At 44.7% G+C, this 23,283-nt stretch overlaps 1 protein-coding gene across 3 annotated transcripts in view; it reads right to left on the bottom strand.

Moving 5' to 3' along the window:
* Positions 1 to 23,283, bottom strand: part of LOC144590791 (coronin-2A-like) — a 118,506-nt gene that overhangs the window by 54,409 nt on the left and 40,814 nt on the right. Inside the window, exon 2 of one of the 3 annotated variants that reach the window (XM_078395225.1) lies at positions 19,136 to 19,260. The exons of 1 other annotated variant lie outside the window; for it this stretch is intronic. The gene's annotated coding sequence lies outside the window, so the exon portion shown is untranslated. Of the gene's footprint in view, positions 1 to 4,795; positions 4,857 to 19,135; positions 19,261 to 23,283 lie in introns of those variants that run through there. One more of the 3 variants, XM_078395226.1, reaches the window with a different exon arrangement.

Here is a 23,283-nt window from a genome sequence, read left to right as displayed (position 1 = left end):
GCAAGGTTACAGGATAAACATCATACAAATGTTAAAACAACAGTCTTTTATTATTTGGAATATTTCAGTTCGTACCAAGATCGTTCTTGCATGCGTCTATATCTTGCATATTTTGAGCTAATATATTGTATTTAAAATGCTAATTCAATATTTGCCCTGCTTCCTGCATCTTTGTATGTTGGAATTCTTCAGTATTATTGGCTGCGTAGCCCTGTTTGATCACATCAGGGCATCAGTTGTCCCTTTGATCTAATGCCTGATTTTGGGACAAGTTAAGTCTGTGCCTCTGAGATGTCGAGATCTTTACGTGATGGACCCTTGCTTCACCCTTGGCTGAGAATTCTGGTCCCATTTATTATAACCATGGGAGAATTCTAGTTGTACTTATCGTACTTATCCACTTCTCCTATTATCCACTTTCATATAGCAGTAGGCAGGTAATGCAGGAGTCCCCTGCGGTCATCTCCCTCCTAAACAGATATGCCATTTTGGATACTGTTGGGGGAGATGGCTCATCAGGGGAAGGCAGCAGCAGCCAAGTTCATGGCACCGTGGGTGGCTCTGCGGCAAAAGAGGGGAGGAAAAAGAGTGGAAGGGCTATAGTGATAGGGGATTCAATTGTAAGGGGAATAGATAGGCGTTTCTGCGGCCGCAAACGAGACTCCAGGATGGTATGTTGCCTCCCTGGTGCAAGGGTCAGGGATATCTCTGAGCGGCTGCAGGACATTCTGAAGGGGGAGGGTGAGCAGCCAGTTGTCGTGGTGCACGTTGGCACCAACGATTTAGGTAAAAAACGGGATGAGGTCCTACAAGGTGAATTTAGAGAGCTAGGAGATAAACTAAAAAGTAGGACCTCAAAGGTAATAATCTCTGGATTACTACCAGTGCCACGTGCTAGTCAGAATAGGAATAGGAGGATATTTCATATGAATACGTGGCTTGAAAAATGGTGCAAGGGGGAGGGATTCAAATTTTTAGGACATTGGAACCAGTTCTGGGAGAGGTGGGACCAGTACAAACAGGACGGTCTGCACCTGAGCTGGAATGGAACCAATGTCCTAGGGGGAGTGTTTGCTAGTGCTGTCGGGGAGGATTTAAACTAATGTGGCAGGGGGATGGGAGCTGGAGCAGAGAGACAGAGGGGTGTAAAATGAGGGTAGAAGCAACAGGTAGCAAGGTGAAAAGTAAAAGTGGCAGGCAGACAAATCCAGGGCAAAAATCAAAAAGGGCCACTTTTCAACATAATCGTACAAGGGGTAAGAGAGTTGTAAAAACAAGCCTGACGGCTTTGTGTCTCAATGCAAGGAGTATACGTAATAAGGTGGATGAATTAAATGTGCAGATAGTTATTAATGATTATGATATAGTTGGGATTACGGAGACATGGCTCCAGGGTGACCAAGGCTGGGAGCTCAACATCCAGGGATATTCTATATTCAGGCGGGATAGACAGAAAGGAAAAGGAGGTGGGGTAGCGTTACTGGTTAGAGAGGAGATTAAAGCAGTGGAAAGGAAGGACATTAGCTTGGAGGAAGTGGAATCGATATGGGTAGAGCTACGAAACACTAAGGGGCAGAAAACGCTAGTGGGAGTTGTGTACAGGCCACCTAACAGCAGTAGGGAGGTTGGGGATGGCATCAAGCAGGAAATTAGAAATGCATGCACTAAAGGCGCAGCAGTTATAATGGGTGACTTCAATCTACATATAGATTGGGTGAACCAAACTGGCAGGGGTGCTGAGGAAGAGGATTTCTTGGAATGTTTGAGAGATGGTTTTCTAAACCAACATGTCGAGGAACCAACGAGAGAACAGGCCATTCTAGACTGGGTATTGAGTAATGAGGAAGGGTTAGTTAGCAGTCTTGTTGTGCGAGGCCCCTTGGGCAAGAGTGATCATAATATGGTAGAGTTCTTCATTAGGATGGAGAGTGACAAAGTCGATACAGAAACAAGTGTTCTGAACTTAAAGAAAGGTATCTTTGAGGGTATGAGGCGTGAATTGTCCAAGATAGACTGGCGATTGATGCTGAAAGAGTTGACGGTGGACATGCAATGGAAGGCATTTAAAGGTCGCATGGATGAACTACAACAAGTGTTCATCCCAGTTTGGCAAAAGAACAAACCAGGAAAGGTAGTGCATCCGTGGCTAACAAGGGAAATCAAGGATAGTATTAAAACAAAAGATGAAGCATACAGATTAGCCAGAAAAAGTAGCATACCAGAGGACTGGGAGAAATTCAGAGTCCAGCAGAGGAGGACAAAGGGCTTAATTAGGAAAGGGAAAATAGATTATGAGGGAAAACTGGCAAGGAACATAAAAACAGACTGCAAAAGCTTTTATAGATATGTCAAGAGAAAAAGATTAGTTAAGGCAAATGTAGGTCCCTTGCAGTCGGAAACAGGTGAATTGATCATAGGGAACAAGGAGATGGCAGACCAATTGAACAAATACTTTGGTTCTGTCTTCACTAAGGAAGACATAAACCGTCTGCCGGAAATAGCGGGGGACCGGGGGTCTAAAGAGATGGAGGAACTGAGGGAAATCCAGGTTAGTCGGGAAGTGGTGTTAGGTAAATTAAATGGATTAAAGGCAGATAAATCCCCAGGGCCAGATAGGCTGCATCCCAGAGTGCTTAAGGAAGTAGCCTCAGAAATAGTGGATGCATTAGTGATAATTTTTCAAAACTCTTTAGATTCTGGAATAGTTCCTGAGGACTGGAGGGTAGCTAATGTAACCCCACTTTTTAAAAAGGGAGGGAGAGAGAAAACGGGGAATTATAGACCAGTTAGCCTAACATCGGTAGTGGGGAAAATGCTAGAGTCAGTTATTAAAGATGTGATAGCATTACATTTGGAAAGTGGTGAAATCATCGGACAAAGTCAGCATGGATTTACCAAAGGCAAATCATGTCTGACGAATCTTATAGAATTTTTCGAGGATGTAACTAGTAGAGTGGATAAGGGAGAACCAGTCGATGTGTTATATCTGGACTTTCAGAAGGCCTTCGACAAGGTCCCACATAGGAGATTGGTGTACAAACTTAAAGCACACGGTATTGAGGGTTCAGTGTTGAGGTGGATAGAAAATTGGTTGGCGGACAGGAAGCAAAGAGTAGGAATAAACGGGTCCTTTTCGAAATGGCAGGCAGTGACTAGTGGGGTACCACAAGGCTCAGTGCTGGGACCCCAGTTATTTACAGTGTATATTAATGATTTGGACGAGGGAATTGAATGCAACATCTCTAAGTTTGCGGATGACACGAAGCTGGGTGGCAGTGTTAGCTGCGAGGAAGATGCTAGGAGGCTGCAGAGTGACTTGGATAGATTAGGCGAGTGGGCAAATGCATGGCAGATGCAATATAATGTGGATAAATGTGAGGTTATCCACTTTGGCGGCAAGAACAGGAAAGCAGAGTATTACCTGAATGGTGACCGATTGGGAGAAGGGGAGATGCAAGGTGACCTGGGTGTCATGGTGCACCAGTCATTGAAAGCAAGCATGCAGGTGCAGCAGGCAGTGAAGAAAGCGAATGGTATGTTGGCATTCATAGCAACAGGATTTGAGTTTAGGAGCAGGGAGGTTCTGCTGCAGTTGTACAGGGCCTTGGTGAGACCGCACCTGGAGTATTGTGTGCAGTTTTGGTCTCCTAACCTGAGGAAAGACGTTCTTGCCTTAGAGGGAGTACAGAGAAGGTTCACCAGATTGATCCCTGGGATGGCGGGACTTACATATGAGGAAAGACTAGATAGACTGGGCTTGTACTCGCTGGAATTTAGAAGACTGAGGGGGGATCTTATAGAAACATATAAAATTCTTAAGGGGTTGGAGAGGCTAGATGCGGGAAGATTGTTCCCGATGTTGGGGGAGTCCAGAACCAGGGGTCACAGCTTAAGGATAAGGGGGAAGTCTTTTAGGACCGAGATGAGAAAACATTTCTTCACACAGAGAGTGGTGAGTCTGTGGAATTCTCTGCCACAGAAGGTAGTTGAGGCCAGTTCATTGGCTATATTTAAGAGGGAGTTAGATGTGGCCCTTTTTGCTAAAGGGATCAGGGGGTATGGAGAGAAGGCAGGTACAGGCTACTGAGCTGAATGATCAGCCATGATCATATTGAATGGCGGTGCAGGCTCGAAGGGCCGAATGGCCTACTCCTGCACCTATTTTCTATGTTTCTATGTTTCTATCCCATCATTTACCAAATGGTGCATAGTTGTATAAGGTAGCAGGAAACAGGCTGTTCATTGATGACTCAGTACAGATTGTGACAGCATAACAATAACATAGACATCCTCAGGCCCCTGTGCAACATAAAGGGTTATGCATTAAGAGGCTACTCAACATAAAGAGGCTACCCATCCTCAATTTTTGCAATAGTTGTATTCCACAAAAAACATTGTAAGCATCGAGAGTATAGAGGGAAGAAGATAGCCAGTACATATATAGAAGCGAGAGCAAGGGGTGAGACCAAAGCAGTGGTGATAGATGGCACCACATTGGAGGGGGGGTGGGGATGATGGGTAGATGGTCAAGTGGGGAAGGATGAAGCAGAGGCTTGTATACAGATGGAAATAGCTCACCCAATTTCACCAACCACTATAGCCTCTACCCTCCCCCACCTCGTTCCCTGATGCCCAATTTATTCCCTTATCTATTTCCACCCATCACCTTTACTGAGCCTTATTAACACTCCGCCTCCCTCTCCTGGCTCCATCTGTCCACCACCTTGCTAGCTTATCTGATTCCACCTACCACCTACAATATTCCGTCTCACCACAGCCTCTCGCTTCTACGCACCGTCTGTCTTCACCCTATGCTCAGTCCTGATGCAGGGTCTCGACCCAAAAGATCAGCCTTCCCTTTGCCTCCACATGGGCTGCTCGATTCGCCACGTTGTTCCAGCAGTTAGATTTTGGCACGTTATTGAGAGTGTACAGATCCCAGATTGGTAGTTTCAGGCACAGCTATTAATAGTTTACAGAGTCAAAGGGTGAACAGTTAAAGTCCAGATCAACTTTAACGGCTCCAACAGCAAAATAGATGGGGAGGGGCTGAAGGGCCTCTCCTGCCCCCACCCCCACCCCCACCCCCCTCCCCCCCAATGCTGTTATTTCAACACTCACAACCTTCCTGAGAATGAAGGGTGCAGACCCATGGTGTGAAGAGTTTTCATTAGCTTCAACCTCCGTCTGTGTTTACAAGTTTTGGGACTTGCTATTGCACCAGTAGTAATGATACTAAGTGGAGGTTTCAGTTTCAGGCTTTACAAGGGCAATAAAACTCTAAATCAGAGAGTGGAGTGAAAATTAACGTGGTGCAGGGCTGGAGCTGATGCTTATAATCGCCAAGCATTAAAATCCACTGTTAACTGTTATAGTGCAGGAAACAAACAGGTGTCACAGTCCAGGTCATTGATTTTTAATGCTAGGTAAATATTAGGCAGAATGCAGGTCAACAGGGCAATGCCTTTGCTTTTCAGGTTAGTGCCATGGGACCAACCTGTCACCTGGCTCCCTTCTTGTCCTAAAGGTCAATCAGTCTTGGATAAACTCAGTGACCAAGCCTCCATAATCCTCTTTGGTGTAGAAGTTCAAAGACTTACTACCATCTGCATGAAGAAATCTCTCCTCTCTCTATCCTGTTTGGCTGACTCATTATTTTGAGGTTGTAACTGCTGGTTCTAGAACCACCCTCCTGAATAAACATCATCCGTACATCTGCCTTGTGAAACACCATAAGCATTTGAAATTCGAGAGTAGGGCCCAACCTGCTTACTCTCACAGGATAAATCACCTTCCACCCCAGGAGTCAGTATGGTGAACCTTGCCTGCACTCCCTCGATCGCGAGTATATCCTTCTTTACTTAGAGAGTCCAGACCCATACAGAATATGTGTTTGAAGGAACTGCAGATGCTGGTTTAAACTGTAGACACAAAAAGCTGGAATAACTCAGCGGGACAGGCAACATCTCTGGAGAGAAGGAATGGGTGATGTTTCTGGTCAAGTCTGAAGAAGGGTCTTGACCCGAAACATCACCCATTCCTTCTCTCCAGAGATGCTGCCAGTCCCGCTGAGTTACTCCAGATTTTTGTGTCTCTCTCCCATACACAATATTCGAGCTGTATCCCAACTAGGGCTCTTTTCGTTGGACCTGGATACAAATCATTGCCTCTGTCAACTTTGAGAGTTTTCCATGCCTCCTTCCATAAAGACGGATACAAAATATTTGTTCAATTTCTCAGTCATTTCCTTATTTCTCCAATAATGACTCCTCCCTTAGTTTGTAATGGGCCCACATTTTGCTGACGTTTTATCTTTATGGGATTAGTGTAGATAAGTGCCATTGTTGATGGCGAATGAGTGGGCCAAAGGGCCTGTTTCCATGGTGTATGACCATCTGCCTTTTCCTTTACATACGTTAAGTGCTTTATTGTTGTGACGGTTTACACTGGTACAGTGTACCAACACCACTCAAAAGTTAAACATTGCTCTTTCGTTCACCAGCTACGTGACAGGTAGGTTTATTAACTTTGCATACCGACACCATCTATTCTGCTTGTTTTTTCCTTATTAATTTCTTGGTCCTCCTTTTCACTGTGAAACGTTCTCAACCCTTCTGGATTACTGCTCTTTTAAGCAATATTATTAGCCTTTCCCTGTGATCTAATGCCATCTTTAATCTCGTGTTAGCCACAGCTAGTCCCCACATGCCAAGCCAAGTTCAGGGGAATTAGTAATTGAAACAAAACCAGGTCTAAAATATAAGAGATTGCAAAGAGTTACATTTTGGTGAAGAATTTCAAAAGTTCCTATCCCAGTCAATCCTCAGCTACATAATTAAGAATGAAACTACTTCTGAATTTTTTCTATATCAGTACGCTATATAGAACTGTATCAGTGGCAGCCACACTATTTTACTGCTAAGGTCCATGCTCAAGTTATACCTTACTTAATAAAAGAGTTCTGCATTTAAGTGGTGCCTCTCACCTCCGCAGTGTGTGCCTATGCGATTCACAGCATCTTCACTGTATGCAGGAGATGTGTAAGGCAGCATCCATACACCACACCCCTCAACAAATACAGGGTATATGAACTGATCACTTCTCTTCTGGAGGCATTGGTTGAGAGACAGATATCAGCCAGGATACGTTCCTTCTCTCCAGAGATGCTGCATGTCCCGCTGAGTTATTCCAGCTTTTTGTGTCTATCTTCGGTTTAAACCAGTATCTGCAGTTCCTTCCCACACATAGTTGGATTAACTTCACCGTTATTCTTCACATCGGTTTCTTTGTTCATCAGCCGGGCTAGGGCTGCAAACTGGAATTATTTGCAATTTAATCCAACGAGGGCTGGCAAGCTGAATGGAAGATTGCCCCATGATTGCATGGTTTATTTTCTGAATCACGGTTTAATTTTGTTGATGTCGCAAGTCTAGACTAGTGACAGATTGTCATGGTGTTCCAGCCGTCCATTTACTTACCTGTCAGATGTGTGCTCAGACAATGAAGTCATCTGACAGAGCCTCTCCCCATCCAAGCGGCAGGATGGAACAGGTCCCAGGCAGTGAATGTGCTTTAAAATATCAGCCCACGTTCGCCTTGGAGAGCCGGGAACATGCACGGGATATACATGAAATTATGTTCCCTCACCATTTGTCCATGGGCCACACCTATATTTTCATATCCATATCCAAATAACCACTTATTTACTCAGATGGTATCAGCCAACAAGCTAACTGAAGGCAGTCCCTTGATCCGCAAGCATTCTGTTCCTGAGAACTGTCCACGAGAAGATTTATCCATAAGTCAGAACATAGAATGTAGAAAAGTACAGCACAGGAATGGGACCTTCAGTCCACAATGTTTGTGCCGAACATGATGCTATGTTAAACTGAGGGGGAGTCAATGGGGACCTGGCCTGGGGGGACCACCGTGTGGGATTGTGAGAGAACAATGGGGGACCCAGTCTGGTGGGGAGGATTGTGGGAGAACAAAGGGCGACCCAGTCTGATGGGGAGGGGGGGTCTCTAGTTTAGAATCCTCTGCGCAGTGGATAGGTCTATGTGTGTTTGTTTGTTTGTTCCAGTGAAGGCGTTGTGCACATGGCAGCAGTCGCTTGCCTTTTTCTTTTTGTTTTCACTTTTAATTTCAAGTTTTTGTGTACCTTGTGTGTGGTGATTGTCGGCAGACCAATTTCCCTCCGGGAATGAATAAAGTTTTATCGTATCATATCGTACCACTCTCTGTGTAAAATAAACTTGTGCCACACATCTCCATTAAACTTTCCACTACTCAGCCTGTAGCTATGCCTTCTCCACCCTGGGAAAAGGGTTCCGACTGTCCCCACCATCTATGCCGCTCATCATTGTATATACTTCTATCCGCCACCAGCATAATCAAGGGCGAGTCACAACCTGGCCACTCCCTCTTCTCCCCACTCCCATCGGGCAAAAGTGTGAAAACGCTCACCTCCAAATTCAGGGACAGTTTCTTCCCAGCTGTTAACAGGCAACTGAACCATCCTACCACAACCAGAGAGCAGTCCTGAACTGCTAATTACCTCACTGGAGACCCTTGGACTATCTACGATTGGACTTTACTGGCTTTATCTTGCACTAAACACTATTCACGTTATTCCCTTGATCATGTATCTGTACACTGTGAATGGCTCAATTGTAATCTTGTATTGTCTTTCTGTTTATTGGTTAGCACACAACAAAAGCTTTTCACTGTACCTCCGTACATGTGACTATAAAGTAAACTAAACAAGTTCTTTCCAGAGAAATGCCCACTATCTAGAGCTGCTCTGCCTTCTCCCCGTAACCTTTGACACCTTTACTAATCAAGAACCTGCTCCACTATGCCGCCCATAGGTACAGGTGGTACCTATTGGCAGAACTCTTGAAATAACATTAGTAATCCTGCATGTTGGATACCTTCATCTGTCCTCTGATTCTGTATGTTTTCATCAAACTCAAAGCTTTGAATTAAAAATACTTCCAGCATTGATTGACTTTGAAACTTGTTTTGCTGATACATTCTCTGATCACCAGGGTCCAGAAACTATTTCCTGCCATTGCAGTCAAGTCCCACCACGATATATCATATCATATCATATCATATATATACAGCCGGAAACAGGCCTTTTCGGCCCTCCAAGTCCGTGCCGCCCAGCGATCCCCGCACACTAACACTATCCTACACCCACTAGGGACAATTTTTTACATTTTACCCAGCCAATTAACCTACATACCTGTACGTCTTTGGAGTGTGGGAGGAAACCGAAGATCTCGGAGTAAACCCACGCAGGTCACGGGGAGAACGTACAAACTCCTTACAGTGCAGCACCCGTAGTCAGGATCGAACCTGAGTCTCCGGCGCTGCATTCGCTGTAAAGCAGCAACTCTACCGCTGCGCTACCGTGCCGCCCTATCTGCTCAGGTGCCACAGATAGCCAAAGACCCAAACGCAATGTGGAAATGTTTTGTTTTTTTTAAACAAAAATACATGAATTGTTGGTGAGCTAGAATGCAATGCCTGAAAAGGTAATGCAAATGGATCCAGTGGCGACCTTCAAACAGAACTCTGAGAAAAAAAACAAGGGAGAGAGATTAATTGGATCAATCTCCAGAACAGCTGGTGGCATGCACAAGATGAACTGAATGGCCTCCTTCTGTGGCTGTATCATTGTGACTATACCACACAATCAGTGCATTGTGTTCATAGACATTAGGTTATCGAAGGATGGAAACAACTGAAAGCTCCCAAAGTATACAGCCTGACACAGAAGGGTCTGGTGCCTGACTACATGCACTGTAATTTCATGGAAAACCAGCTCCCAGGTCTCCGCTTCCCAGTCAATAGCAGACTACCTGCAAGCAACCTGTTGATAAGGCTTCTTGAATTAACAGTAATGCTGCCTATTAACTTTAATTGCCCAGTACCATATCCAGGCAAGTGGCTGATATAGCATGCTAATGCTTTAAAACCAGTTTTGATTTGACTTCACAGGCAGCTTAATTCCTGGGCACTGTAATCATGGAGTCATAGAATCATAGTCATACAGCAATACATCTAGGAAATAGGCCTTAATAATAATAATAATATATTCCTTTATTCGTCCCACACCGGGGAAATTTACAGTGTTACAGCAGCAAAGTGGATAGCAAGAGAGCATTCATTATAAATAAAAGATACATAAATTGTCATCAGGTTTCTGTGTGTTCTTAGCTGTTACTGTTGACTTGTCTGCTGGGAGCAGTGCTGGTTGTGCAGTCTCACAGCAGCGGGAAGGAAGGACCTCCTATATCTCTCCTTCACGCACTTGGGGTGAATGAGTCTGCCACTGAAGGAGCTTTTCAGTGCAGTGACAGTGTCCTGCATGGGGTGGGAGTCGTTGTCCAGCAGCGATGTTAGCTTTGCCATCATCCTCCTCTCTTATCCATGCCAAACAAGTTGGCATTTGGGGCTAGTCCCATATCCGTTTAAACCCTGCCTGTCTTTGGAGGCCTTTAACCATACTTTACTGGACTTCATCTTGCACTAAACGTTATTCCCTTTGTCATGTATCTGCACACTGTTGACGGCTCAATTGTAATCATGTCTAGCCTTTCCGCAGACTGGTTAGCATGCAACAAAAGCTTTTCACTGTACCTCAGTACACGTGACAATAAACTAAACTATCTATGAATGTCTGAATGTCTTCTGAAAGTCATAATTGGATCTGCTTTTACAGATTCCTCTGGCAGCACATTCCTGATATGACTACCGCCTGTCTGCCCCTGAGATCCCACTTAAATCTCTTCCTTTTCACTTTAAGCCTATGCTCTCTAGTTTGAGAATCCTCCATCCTGGGAAAAAGACTGAGCATTCACTTTATCTTTGCCCCTCGTGATTTTTTCATACTTCAACAAGGTCACCCCTCAGCCTCCTACACTCCAAAAAAAAGTTCCGGCTTATTCAGCTTCTCCCGAAACCTCAAACCCACAAGTCCCAGTAACATTCTGATGAATTGCTTCTGCCCCCTTTCCAACTTAATGACATCCTTCCTATAGCTTTGTGACCAGAACTGCACCCAGTACTCCAAGTGCGATGTCAAAAATGATTTGTACAGCTGCAACATGATACCCCAACTTTTGTACTCAATATCCTTCCTAAATATTAAGAAGTGCCTGAAAGGGTGAGAAGAGGGGTCAAGAGGTAGCTCTATGAAGCTCTAAATATTTGCAAACAAGTGGAGTTATGTTTAATATTTTCAAAGCGATTAGTGTGCTTGAGAGAGCACATTTACAGAGGAAACAACAACAGATCACCCTTGGAGTGTATGAAGCCAGCAAACAAGACATCCTCCTGTCGAGACTGGCAACTGTAATATAAATTCAAGAAATTGTATTCATATGGCATCTTTGTTCATCTGAGAAGGTCATAAAGCAGTTTGCAGCAGAGAAGCACTTTTGCAATGCATTGAGTTAATGTGGGAAACATGCCACTCAATTTACACACAGGACATTTGGACAAACAGCAACAAACTACAGGCTGGATAATTAGTTTAGGGCAATGTTGATTAAGGCACAAGTACGGTCAATGGGGTTCATTCCTCCACTTTTATGCCAAGATTGTTCACAGGATCTTCAAGCACATTCGCTCTAGGTGAGTGTAGACAGTTTTTTCCTGTGTGCAGTCGTCCTTCCTCATCTGACCCTTATCAGCAAAACTCCACATTTCCTCTCTTCAAATGCACTTCTGCAATTCACATCCAGTAACCCATGTGGTCTCAAGTTCCACATTCTCACTACTCCCTGGGTAAAGAGGTTTCCTCCGAATTCCTTGTTTAATTTCTTGGTAACTTATTTGTGTGCGAGGTCACTCTCTGTTTTTGCTCTGTCCAACTAGCCAAAACGCTTTGGGGTAGAAAATCATCCACAGCCATATATAGCAAACAAGCAATGTAATGACTTAGTTTTAGTAGTGCAGCGTGGAAACAGGCCCTTTGGCCCACTGAGTCAACGCTGACCATTGATCACCTGATCCCACTGCAAACTAGGGGCAATTTACAGAGGCCAATTAACCCACACACACCTCTTTGGGATGTGGGAGGAAACTAGAGACCTGGGAAGAAACCGATGCAGTCACAGAGAGAAAGGGCAAACTCCACACAGACATAACCCAAGGACAGGCTGGAACCTGGTACTCTGAGGCAGCAGTTCTACCGCTATGCCACTGTGCTGCCCTTGTTAGCTGCAGGATTTTGTTTACAAAATTAGGGACTGCTGATTCTGCAAATGAAGTGCAAAATCCAGACTGAGCATTGTGTGTTTAGTGTCACCGAATGAATTTCTATATCTTTGATACATCTCATTAAAACTTCAAAATTACTGTGCATGCAGTAACGTTAAACTTGCTATACAACTTGTCTGTATACAGGAGTTTCTTCACTCATGTACAATGGGTCATGGGGGAGATTGTAAAGAGTCTGGTCTGGATCATAAGGAGGTTTCAAGTAATTCTAACCTCATGTCCCATTGACATTGAACCAACCCTGCAAACCTGGCATTTTGCTTTCTTATGTTTCGTAACCACAGGAGACACAATCTGTTTGGCTTCAGGTCTAATCCCAAAGCCTTCCATTATTTGAAAGCTGTCTAATTATTACATACATGGAACACAGGTCAGTTTCACCAGAGGATAAAGTAATTATTACTTTTCAAGGACATTTCCCCAAGAAACTGATTGATAAAAGATGGTGAGGACAGCAAGTCGACCCACGCAGCCAAAGTAAGTTGAACAGAGGAGATAAAAGGAGTGAACATGAAGGAATGGAAGAGCAAGGCATCAGGGCGGCATGGTGGATCAGAGTTGCTGCCGTACAGTGCCAGAAGCCCGGGTTTGACCCTGAACAAGGCTGCTGACTGTCTGGAGTTTGTATGCTCTCCCCTTGACCGGCATGGGTTTTCTCCAGGATCTCCAGTTTCCTCCCATACCCCAAAGATGTATAAACCTAGGTTTGTAGGTTAATTGGCTTGGTATATTTGTAAATTGTCCCTAGTGGGTGGATAGTGTTAGTGTGCGGTGATTGCTGGTTGATGTGGGCTCAGTGGGAAAGAGATACTTGCGTTTACGTTGTGTTTTACAGCCAATAGTTTTTAAAGAATCATCAATGGAAGAAACACTTTGAGGTACAGCAAGCACCCTGGACCAGTAATACTATAAATTTCTTGAAGTGTTCCTCAAAGTCAATGTATAATGGAATAAGCATTGGCCAGGGTGCCAGTGTTAACAATTAATTGGTGCCAAGGGATCTTCAACATCTATCTGAGAAAGAAGAGGGTGCTTGGGTTTAAAGTATCATCTGAATCACCTCTGCATTATAGTTCACCCTCTGTACTGTGATGGAAGGTCAGTTTAGGTTTAGTGTTCAAGTGGGAATGGAACCTAACGCTTTCTGATACAGAGCTGGGTATGGCGATTCATCTCTGTTAACCTCAGTGACGTTAGCAGATAATGTAATGTGGGGAGGTTTGAAGTAATGTCTCAGGATTGTATCTAGGCTTGTATTCACTGGAGTTTAGAAGGATGAGAGGGGATCTTATAGAAACATATAAAATTATAAAAGGTCTGGACAAGCTAGATGCAGGAAAAATGTTCCCAATGTTGGGTGAGTCCAGAACCGGGGGCCACAGTCTTAAAGGGGAGGCCATTTAAAACTAGGCGAGAAGAAACTTTTTCACCCAGAGAGTTGTGAATTTGTGGAATTCTCTGCCACAGAGGGCAGTGGAAGCCAAATCACTGGATGGATTTAAGAGAGAGTTAGATAGAGCTCTAGGGGCTAGTGGAATCAAGGGATATGGGGAGAAGGCAGGCAGGGGGCTATTGATTGGGGAAGATCAGCCATGATCACAATGGATGGCAGTGCTGGCTCGAAGGGCCGAATGGCCTCCTCCTGCACCTATTTTCTATGTTTTTATGTTTCTATGTGGTCCTAATTGACTCAGTTGAGCTGTCCACCATGGTTCCTAGTCCTTATGGAGAGGGGAAAAACTGTTATCGCAGCTTAACACAGATAAATGACATCCTGTGCATGTTCTTCCCACTCTGCATTTTGCAACTTCCTCATTCTTTTGTCTACAATAAGAGAGTTCAGTATCTTGACCGTCATAGGTCACAAGTGCTAAACATTCTCGCCGGCTGATAACAGCGGGGAAGAAACGGCTCTTGAATCTGGTGATAAGTGATTGCAAGCTTATATATCTTGTGTCCAAATAGGAAAAAAGATGATGAGGAAGGAGTGTGATTGTTGCCTTTGTTTTCCAGGCGTCGCGACGGGGAAGAGGGAGTCCTCTGGAGTTTTAGCCTGGCCTGTCCGCCGTCCCGGGCAATGGGGAAAAAGCCACAGGGTTGTGCGGTTGGACTCCCGCCCAGCTGCCGGGCCACCTGCGCATGCATACGGTCGAGCTGCTGTTCAATGCGAGGTGTCGGCCACTCCTCGAATTTGGCGAGGCACGACACAGGCACACCGGCGACTGGCCCTTCCAGTGCAAGGCATGCAGCTTCGACGCTGCTGCAACACTGGCGCTTGCACACCGGCGAGCAAGAATTCCGCTGCAGGCTCTGCGGCGAGTTCTTCCCCGTGCGGCCGCAGTTGGCGCAACACCGTCGCAATAAGTGCCAATGGCAGACAATTAAACTTAGCTACATTTAATTCAGATTCAAGGAGGCAGTTGCCATGGGAGTAATCTCCACTGTGGCTCCCTGACCGGGTCCAGTTTCCTTGCCTAAATGGCGCAATAGATCCACAAAGCGTTTGGTGCTGGGAACAGCTGGAAATGGCCAATAAATCCTGGATTCCAGATCTCAAATAGGGTTGGTTCGTCAAAGCAAACAGTAGGAGACTTGGCCTCTCCCCTTTGGGCGATCACGTTACAGGACATGACAAATTGCAACTTCCTTCACAATGCGTCAACTTGTCAAGACATCACCCATCATGACAAATGAAGCTCAGAAGTTGCCAGAGCATCACAGGAGTCCCACGCCCACAACACAGAAAGTCACTAGAAATGAACAGGGTTTGGAAGTCTGCAGGACTATTCTGAGTGGTTCACAATTTCAACAACAAATCTCTCTATCTCATGAAAATAAGGCAAAATGACTCTCAAGGTCTTTGAGCCACGCGTGTCGTAACAGGAAAAAAAGATGATGCTTTATGGAAGGAATTCAACAGCAGAATCCAGCCTGTGTGTACAAGTTCAGATGCAGATCAGCAGCAACAGGCCGCAGGTGTGGGAGAGCAGGGCTGGTGAAAATGCAGGAACAGAGTAGCTGATGAGGAGCGGGCAAGAAACAGCTCGAGAGATAGAGCAGGCCAGAGGGAATGAACAGAGCAGAACTATTAAGCGGTGGCTGGGAGAGGAAATTGGCAAAAGAGGGCTGGTGAGAGAATGGATACATCGCATTCCGGTTAAACATCCAATCAATCACTCGATTCAAAGAATTTGTCAACCCTGGCTTACATTTCATGACTTCACACTCTGCATCTTAGATTAAACCATACACTTCGGATACGAGTTATTTTATACATTAAAAACAGAACAGGCATCTTAAGTTAAATGGCAAAAGAATTAGGATTAGAACATTCAAACATTGAATTCCATAAGGTTAACACCTGGAGTATTGTGTGCAGTTTTGGTCTCCGAACCTGAGGAAAGACGTTCTTGCCTTAGAGGGAGTACAGAGAAGGTTCACCAGATTGATCCCTGGGATGGCGGGACTTGCATATGAGGAAAGACTGGATAGACTGGGCTTGTACTCGCTGGAATTTAGAAGACTGAGGGGGGATCTTATAGAAACATATAAAATTCTTAAGGGGTTGGAGAGGCTAGATGCGGGAAGATTGTTCCCGATGTTAGGGGAGTCCAGAACCAGGGGTCACAGCTTAAGGATAAGGGGGGTCTTTTAGGACCGAGATGAGAAAACATTTCTTCACACAGAGAGTGGTGAGTCTGTGGAATTCTCTGCCATAGAAGGTAGTTGAGGCCAGTTAATTGGCTATATTTAAGAGGGAGTTAGATGTGGCCCTTTTTGCTAAAGGGATCAGGGGGTATGGAGAGAAGGCAGGTACAGGCTACTGAGCTGGATGATCAGCCATGATCATATTGAATGGCGGTGCAGGCTCGAAGGGCCGAATGGCCTACTCCTGCACCTATTTTCTATGTTTCTATCTAACAAATGCTTTCTTTACTCGGAGCTTGTTGACGAGATCTGTAAAGTGTACCTGTAAGGTTGAAGGAAATAGATTCGACAGCAACTTTTGCAAGGGAATTGGATGAATATTTGAAGGGCGATCATACAGGGATGTGGTGAGAATGCAGGGATGAAAGGCTGAATGAGGAGCTCTTCCCAAGGTTCTGGCATGGGCTCGATGGCCGAATGGCCTCTTTCCCTGCTGGGGTACCGTGTGCCCCTGGGCAGGATACATCAATCAGCACTCCTGCCCACAATCAGCCTGCTGTAACATGACTCCATGGGAGCTCTGCCAAAATACACATTTTTTTTGCCAAAAGAACTTGATACCACAATGAAAACTGTAATCCACATCTAATCTTTGCTGTCATTTACTTCAAATTTCAGAAACATGTTTGTAAGGTATCGAGGAAATAAAACAAAAACAAACTGCTGGAGGAGCTCAGCAGTTCATCTTTATTCCAGACCCCAGCATCCGCAATGTCTTGTATCACCATATTTGGGGAATATACTGGCACGAATCGAGGACTGGTTAACGGAATGAAAACATAGTGGGAAACATGTCATTTTCAGATCAGGAAGCTGTGATCAGTGGGGTATGATTCAGGAATGGTGCTGGGGCACCAGCTACTTTGTAGACAGCAGGGTGGCGCAGCGGTAGAGTTGCTGCCATAGACCCGGGTTCGATCCTGACTACTGGTGCTGTCTGTACGGAGTTCGTACGTTCTCCCCGTGACCAAGTTGGTCTTCCCCAGGTGCTCCACTTTCCTCCTACGCTCCAAAGACATACAGGTTTGTAGGTTAATTGGGCCTCGGTAAAGATTGTAAATTGTTCCTAGTGTGTAGGATAGTGCTAGTGTGTGGGGTTGGCTGGTCGGCGTGGACTTGGTGGGGCGTCGGGCCTGTTTCTGCACAGTATCTCCAAATTAAATGATTCATAATCTACATCAATGATTTGACTGAGGGAATCAAGTGTAATATGTATCATATTACTTATAGTTTAATTCATTGTCATGTTTTAGTTTTCTTTCAGTTTTTAGTTTTAAAGATACAGCGCAGAAATGGGCCCTTCGGCACACCGAGTCCGCACCGACCAGCGATCCCCAAACATTAACACTATCCTACACACACTAGCGACACATTTTTTATACATACACCAATTTTTTACACATATACCTGTACGTCTTTGGAGTGTGGGAGGAAACCGAAGATCTGGGAGAAAACCCACGCAGGTCACGGGGAGAACGTTCAAACTCCGTACAGACAGCACCCGTAGCCGGGATCGAACCCGGGTCTCCAGCGCTGCAAGTGCTGTAAGGCAGCAACTCCACCGCTGTGCCACCATTGCCACCCTCATGTGAACTGAGTGAAAAGCCTTTGTCGTGTGCTAACCAATCAGCGGAAAGACTATATATGATTACAATGAAGCCATCCACGATGTACATGATAAAGGGAATAACGTTTAATGCAAGATAAATTCCAGAAAAGTCAGATTAAATATAGTTGGAGGGTCTCCAGTGGGGTAGATAATAGCACAGGACCTCTCTCTGGTTGTTGATAGGATGGTTCAGTTGCCTGATAACTGCTGGGAAGAAACTGACACTGAATCTGGAGCCATGCATTTTCACACTTCTGTACCTCTTGTCTGATGGAAGAGGGGTGAAGTGGGAATGACTGAAGTGAGTCTCATTCTTGATTAATATATATATTTAAAATGAGACACAAAGGTGCTGGATTAACTCAACGGGTCAAGCAGCACCCCTGGAGAACATAGCTAGGTGATGTTTCGTATCGGAACCCTTTAGACCAGAGGAGGGCCACCTATCCATATTCTCTAGTGGTGAATAGCTCTGCCACCACTTTGTTTCTTTTTTTGTATATATTGTAGCATCTGCAGTTCCTTGTTTCTGTAATATATCCAAGCTTGTATGTACAATACTGGGTAATCATACGATCAGCGCGAAGGATGCAGTAAAGAAAGTGGTTGGAGCCAGGCTACGTGAATAGGCAAGGAAGCAACAGATCCAACATAGTGTTCAAAATAGTAGGATGCTTTTTAAAAGAAAGGGTCAGCGATTGAAAGGTGTTAATGTTCATCTACACAAATTCACAAAAGTTAGAAGGCAAAGACAGAAAGCAATCAGGAAGTCAAACAGCACATCGGCCATTATTGCTGGAGGATTTGAGTAGAAGCATCATCCTCGATTACACATGGCCTGGAAGCAACCATGTCTTACATCGTTCTATGTAAGGAGGGGGACACGTGACTGAGGAATTGCAGCGGAGGTTAACCGCTGGGATTGATCCCTGGGATGGAGGATTTGTCACATAGTTAAGAGAACTAGAGTTGCACTCTGAAGAAGGGCCTCGACCAGAAAACGTCACCTAATCCTTCTCTCCAGAGATGCTGCCTGTCCCGCTGAGTTATTCCAACATTTTGTGTCTATCTGCAATTCCTTCCTACACAAAGCTGCACTCTCTTGACTTCAGAAGAATAAGACACAAGTTTGTTGAAAGGCACAAAATTCTTAAGTTTCAAACCACACTGGAACCGCAAACCGAAGTTGGACATGTTCCCAATGACCTTCCATCCTTGTTCACATTACCCCCACCAATAGTTCATTGCCGAATTGGTCAATACTTCACAGATTCTTTAATCCCACATCCAATTCATTTGGAACTAATAAACCAGAGTTCAGGGAAAATGAAAAGAAAACAACATAATTGCACACACCTCCTCCCTATCCTTCCCCCCCCCCCCCCAACAGTGCCCAGAGATTAATCTCACACATGGCAATCCTGGAGAGATGGCATCACAAGCCGCAGAGAGCGTTTATAGACCATTTGCAAAAACCTGATTCACGGAGAAAGGAGGGAAGAAAAGTAAAAATAAAAATCAAACCTTGCAGATGTTCCTTGAGCGAATCACAGAAATCCAGCTGCCCAGTGGAACTGGCGACCGAGAAGGGCTTTGGATGTTGACTGGTTTAAACACGTCTCCTCTCAAATGTCATCAGCTCCAGAATCCTAAAATACGCAACATGGTATTCTCAAGTTTCTGCAAAAATATTTCCTTCCAATAACTTTTGCAGCTATTTAGTTTTAAGTGCAGCACTAACATGAACTGTATTTTTAAGCAAGTGTTTTTTTTCCATCTGTTTATTTTCAAGTACGCGGGTCTATTATTCTAAGGTCAAAATGAAATTGTATTCTAAAAGAGCTGACAAGTGGCCCTTTTAACATTGGATGGATCGCCTATCAATATTCTCAGGTCAGTAATCAAGTGTGAAATTCAGGACATGCATCAGGTTTGCTAGCGAAATCAGATGACACAAGAATCCCAGCGAGAGGGAGAGGGGGACACACTCGACAGCCACATCAACCACCAATTTCTAATCATTGGGTCAATCTGAAATGAGCAAGTCATGGCTACGAACTGAAGGTCGAGAGAGGAGAGGACTCACATGGATTAGTTTTACAACACTCATGCGAATGTGACTCCACTTCTGGAGATATTATCATTGTTACATGCACATCAGGAAAATCATTTTCATTTGTGCAGCATTGAAAAAAAAAGCACACGCTACAAAATGTTGAGACCATTGCATTTACAACATGGGGACAGGCGTTCAAGCCTGCCTTCCAACTTCGTCCATCCCTCACAACAGTTCACTGTCTTCCTCCTTTCTGTGTTTATCTTCCTTTGCCTTAAATGCATTGCTGCTTTTTGCCTTCCCATTTCCACTCGAGAGTTATTGCCAAGTTCTGGTAATGATGTTTCTTTTGAATTCCCTACTGGATTTTTCGTGGCTACCTTTTGCATGCCCCACAAGTTTTGAAGTCGTCCGTCAGGACACCTCTCATTCTTTTCGTTTGAAGAGTCCAACATCAGACGCATTGAGTTTTGATTCAATCTCTTCTCAGTTCCTGCATCATTCGGATGCCTGTTCACACTTTCTCCCATGTCTATGCCCTTTATATCACAGGCAGGGCGGTCCACTGTACTGCCCGTGTGGTCTAACCAAAGTTCAACACAAGTTTAACAAAACCTCAATGATTAATAACAAATCTGAGGTTGTCTTACTTTGAGCAAAGTCGTTCCCGTGGTTAACTTAAACTTTTCAATGCTAGTCTGTGCAGTGAACTGGCAGAATGAAGTGTACAACCCACAGAAATGCTCACATTGAGCAGGAGGCTCAATAATATTCCAACATTATTCACTGCTCACAAGAGAAAAACATTCTTAGAACAAAACAGAAAATCAATACATTATATTCAATTAATTTATCAAATCTAGTTTATTTTCCAGCAAAACCATTACTTTAAATGACGTGATTCCCATCTAATGCTGCATATTAACTTGCAATCAATTATGGATTACAGCTTTTTTTTCATTAACATCTAACTTTACTAATTTCCCACCTTCTCAGATTGTGTTCTGTTTGATTAAAAGAATTATGCAGAAATCGACTACATTTCAAGTCGAACTTCCTTTTCAGAAAATTGCTTTTCTTTTCCCCCACAGCCATGCAGTTCTGACAGCAGCTGTGATCGCACCTCATCCACCAGGGCACTGGCTGCGGGTTTGCCAGGTGCCAAATGTGTGCTTCACGGGCATCTCATTATTAACATGAAACTCATCAGCACCCGAGGAAACCACTACATTTTTAATCACTGTTACTCGCGGTTATAATCACAAGCAATGGCCTGAAACCAGCTGAACTGCTGAAGTGTGACACCTGTAAACCACAGAGCCCATCTGTGCATCTCACCCATGCCAGGCTGCTGGAGAGTGGGGGCGGGGTAGGCAAAGCCTGGGTGAGATGCAGAGATCTTTCCAAAACCACGTTCTTTTCCGAGTCAGCAAATAGTTTTCAAGAGGGATCTTTAATTGCGGGTAGCGCAGAACCATCTTTAACCAGCATTTGCATCCCGGCTGCGATCCGAGGGGCTGCCTCGCTGTCGGAGAGTCAATACTGACGGGGAGCAACACAGGTAAAGGAGATTGTGGAGAGAACGTTGTCGCAGGCACACTTGCCACTTCGCAGGGCAGGGCACAGAGAGCTCTTCCCCATCTCAGGGGCAGCTGGAGCAGCAGAGCAGGCACTTGCTGCTGGAGAGGCAGAGCCCACTGTTGGAAGAACATAACGAGGGAGGGCGTGCTTGTCCGTCAATGGATCAATGCCGGCAGAGCACGTGGCTGTCAGAGGGGCAGTGCCAAGGTAACGCTGCCCACGTGAGGGGCGATGCTGTTGTATCATTGCGTCTCCTTGGAGGCAATGCCGGGGATGCACATGCACATGCCTGTTGAAAGTGGCGGTTTTAGACGAGCTATAAAAAAAGGGCCATGTTCAGCTATCAGCTGGCGTATTCAGAAGAGGAGCTGGGGACTCTTCTTCAGTACACACACGTGTGTATGTATATATATATATATATATATATATATATATATGCGTATATGTGTGCGCGCACGTTATGTGCGTGTGCACTTATATGTGTGTGTGCGCGCGTATGTGTGCATGCGCACTTATATGCGTATGTGTGTGTGCGTGCATATATATGTGTGTGTGCGTGCGTGTCCCCACCTATGTGTGCGCACACATATATATATGAGCATATGCGTGTATATCTGTGTGCGTGTATATACATGTGTGCGCGTATGTGTGTGTATATGTGTGTGCATATATGTGTTTGTGCATACATGTGCGTGTGTGCGTATATTTATATGTGCGTGTGTGTGCGCGCGCATAAACGTGCGTGCATTCATGCATGTGTGTAATGTAAATATATATTTGAATAAAGGTGTGCACGGTACACACCAGCAAAAACAATGTGAAGTTGATCAGAAAGTCAGAGATACAGTACGAAAATAAGCCCTTTGCTCACTAAGCACGCCGACCGCCGACCATCGACCTCCCAATTTTTAAATACTTCACACAGAGACACAATGTGATCGATGGCTAGAATGGACTCAGTGGGCCAAAGGCCCTATTTCCATGCTGTATCTCTAAACTAAACTAAAAATTCTGGTCGTCTTCACATTGTTTTTGCTGGTGCGCAGTTTGTCCTCAGCGTGTCCAACATTGCAACAGTGACTCCTCTTCAGAGAACTTCACTGGCTATGGAGCTTCTTGTGACTTCCTGAGAAAGATGTGACAGATGCCGTGGAAGAGGAGGTTTCCCTCTCTTCCTTTGACCTTGATTTAGAGAGGAGGAGGATGGGGGTAAAAAGAAAAACAAGTAACAGATTGCAGCTCATGAAAAATAGCTGCACTCAAAAATTATGTGAGTTGAAGTAATCATTAGCCCGACTAACTGGTGGGATCATGTATCCTGTAAACTGTGGAGACCATTACTTGTCGTCCATTGATTCACTTAATGGCTCCCCTGCTTGTTTGACCAGGCTGGTTTAAAACAGCAGGCATTACCTGGAGACACAAGAGGCTATAGACTCTGGATACTGGAACAAAAAATGGAACGCTGGAAAACTCAGGGGTCAAGCATCATCTGTGGAGGCCAAAGGCGTTAGTTAACATTTTGGGATGCAGCAGGCATTACCTGGACGTTACATGGACTAGTCAATGAATCTTACTGGCATACACCATTAATTTTTTTTTTTTAATTCCTAATAAGTACAGTAATTTCATGGCTCAATTTGAACTCTGCTGACTGCACAGCTATTCAGACTGGTGAGGCCGATTCAAACACTAATATTCTGTTCCAGTCTATGTGAGGGTTAAACCCAAATCAGGAGTGCTGATTTCTAATTCCATTTGCCTTATCAGCACTGCAACTCTTCTGCTTCCCCAAGCCCTAAAAAAATGCTCAGCGCCTCATCACTGGCACTTCCACCCTCCACTAGTCTGTGTCTCTGCTTGTCTCTTGATAGAACATTCCAATTAACCTCACGCACTCCTCCTTCCCTATAGCCTAAAGCCTTCCCTAAAGTTTCTCCATTTCAAGAATGTATCCAACCTCCCTTTGAAAGCCAGCAGTGCATACTTTTACACAGTGCATAGCAAATCATAACGAGTCATCCAAGTAAAGAAA

This window comes from Rhinoraja longicauda, chromosome 3 (genome assembly GCF_053455715.1).
Source record: "Rhinoraja longicauda isolate Sanriku21f chromosome 3, sRhiLon1.1, whole genome shotgun sequence".
NCBI classification, from domain to species: Eukaryota; Metazoa; Chordata; class Chondrichthyes; order Rajiformes; family Arhynchobatidae; genus Rhinoraja; species Rhinoraja longicauda.
Note: the sequence above shows the minus strand (reverse complement) of the source record. Positions and strands in the feature narration are given on the sequence as shown.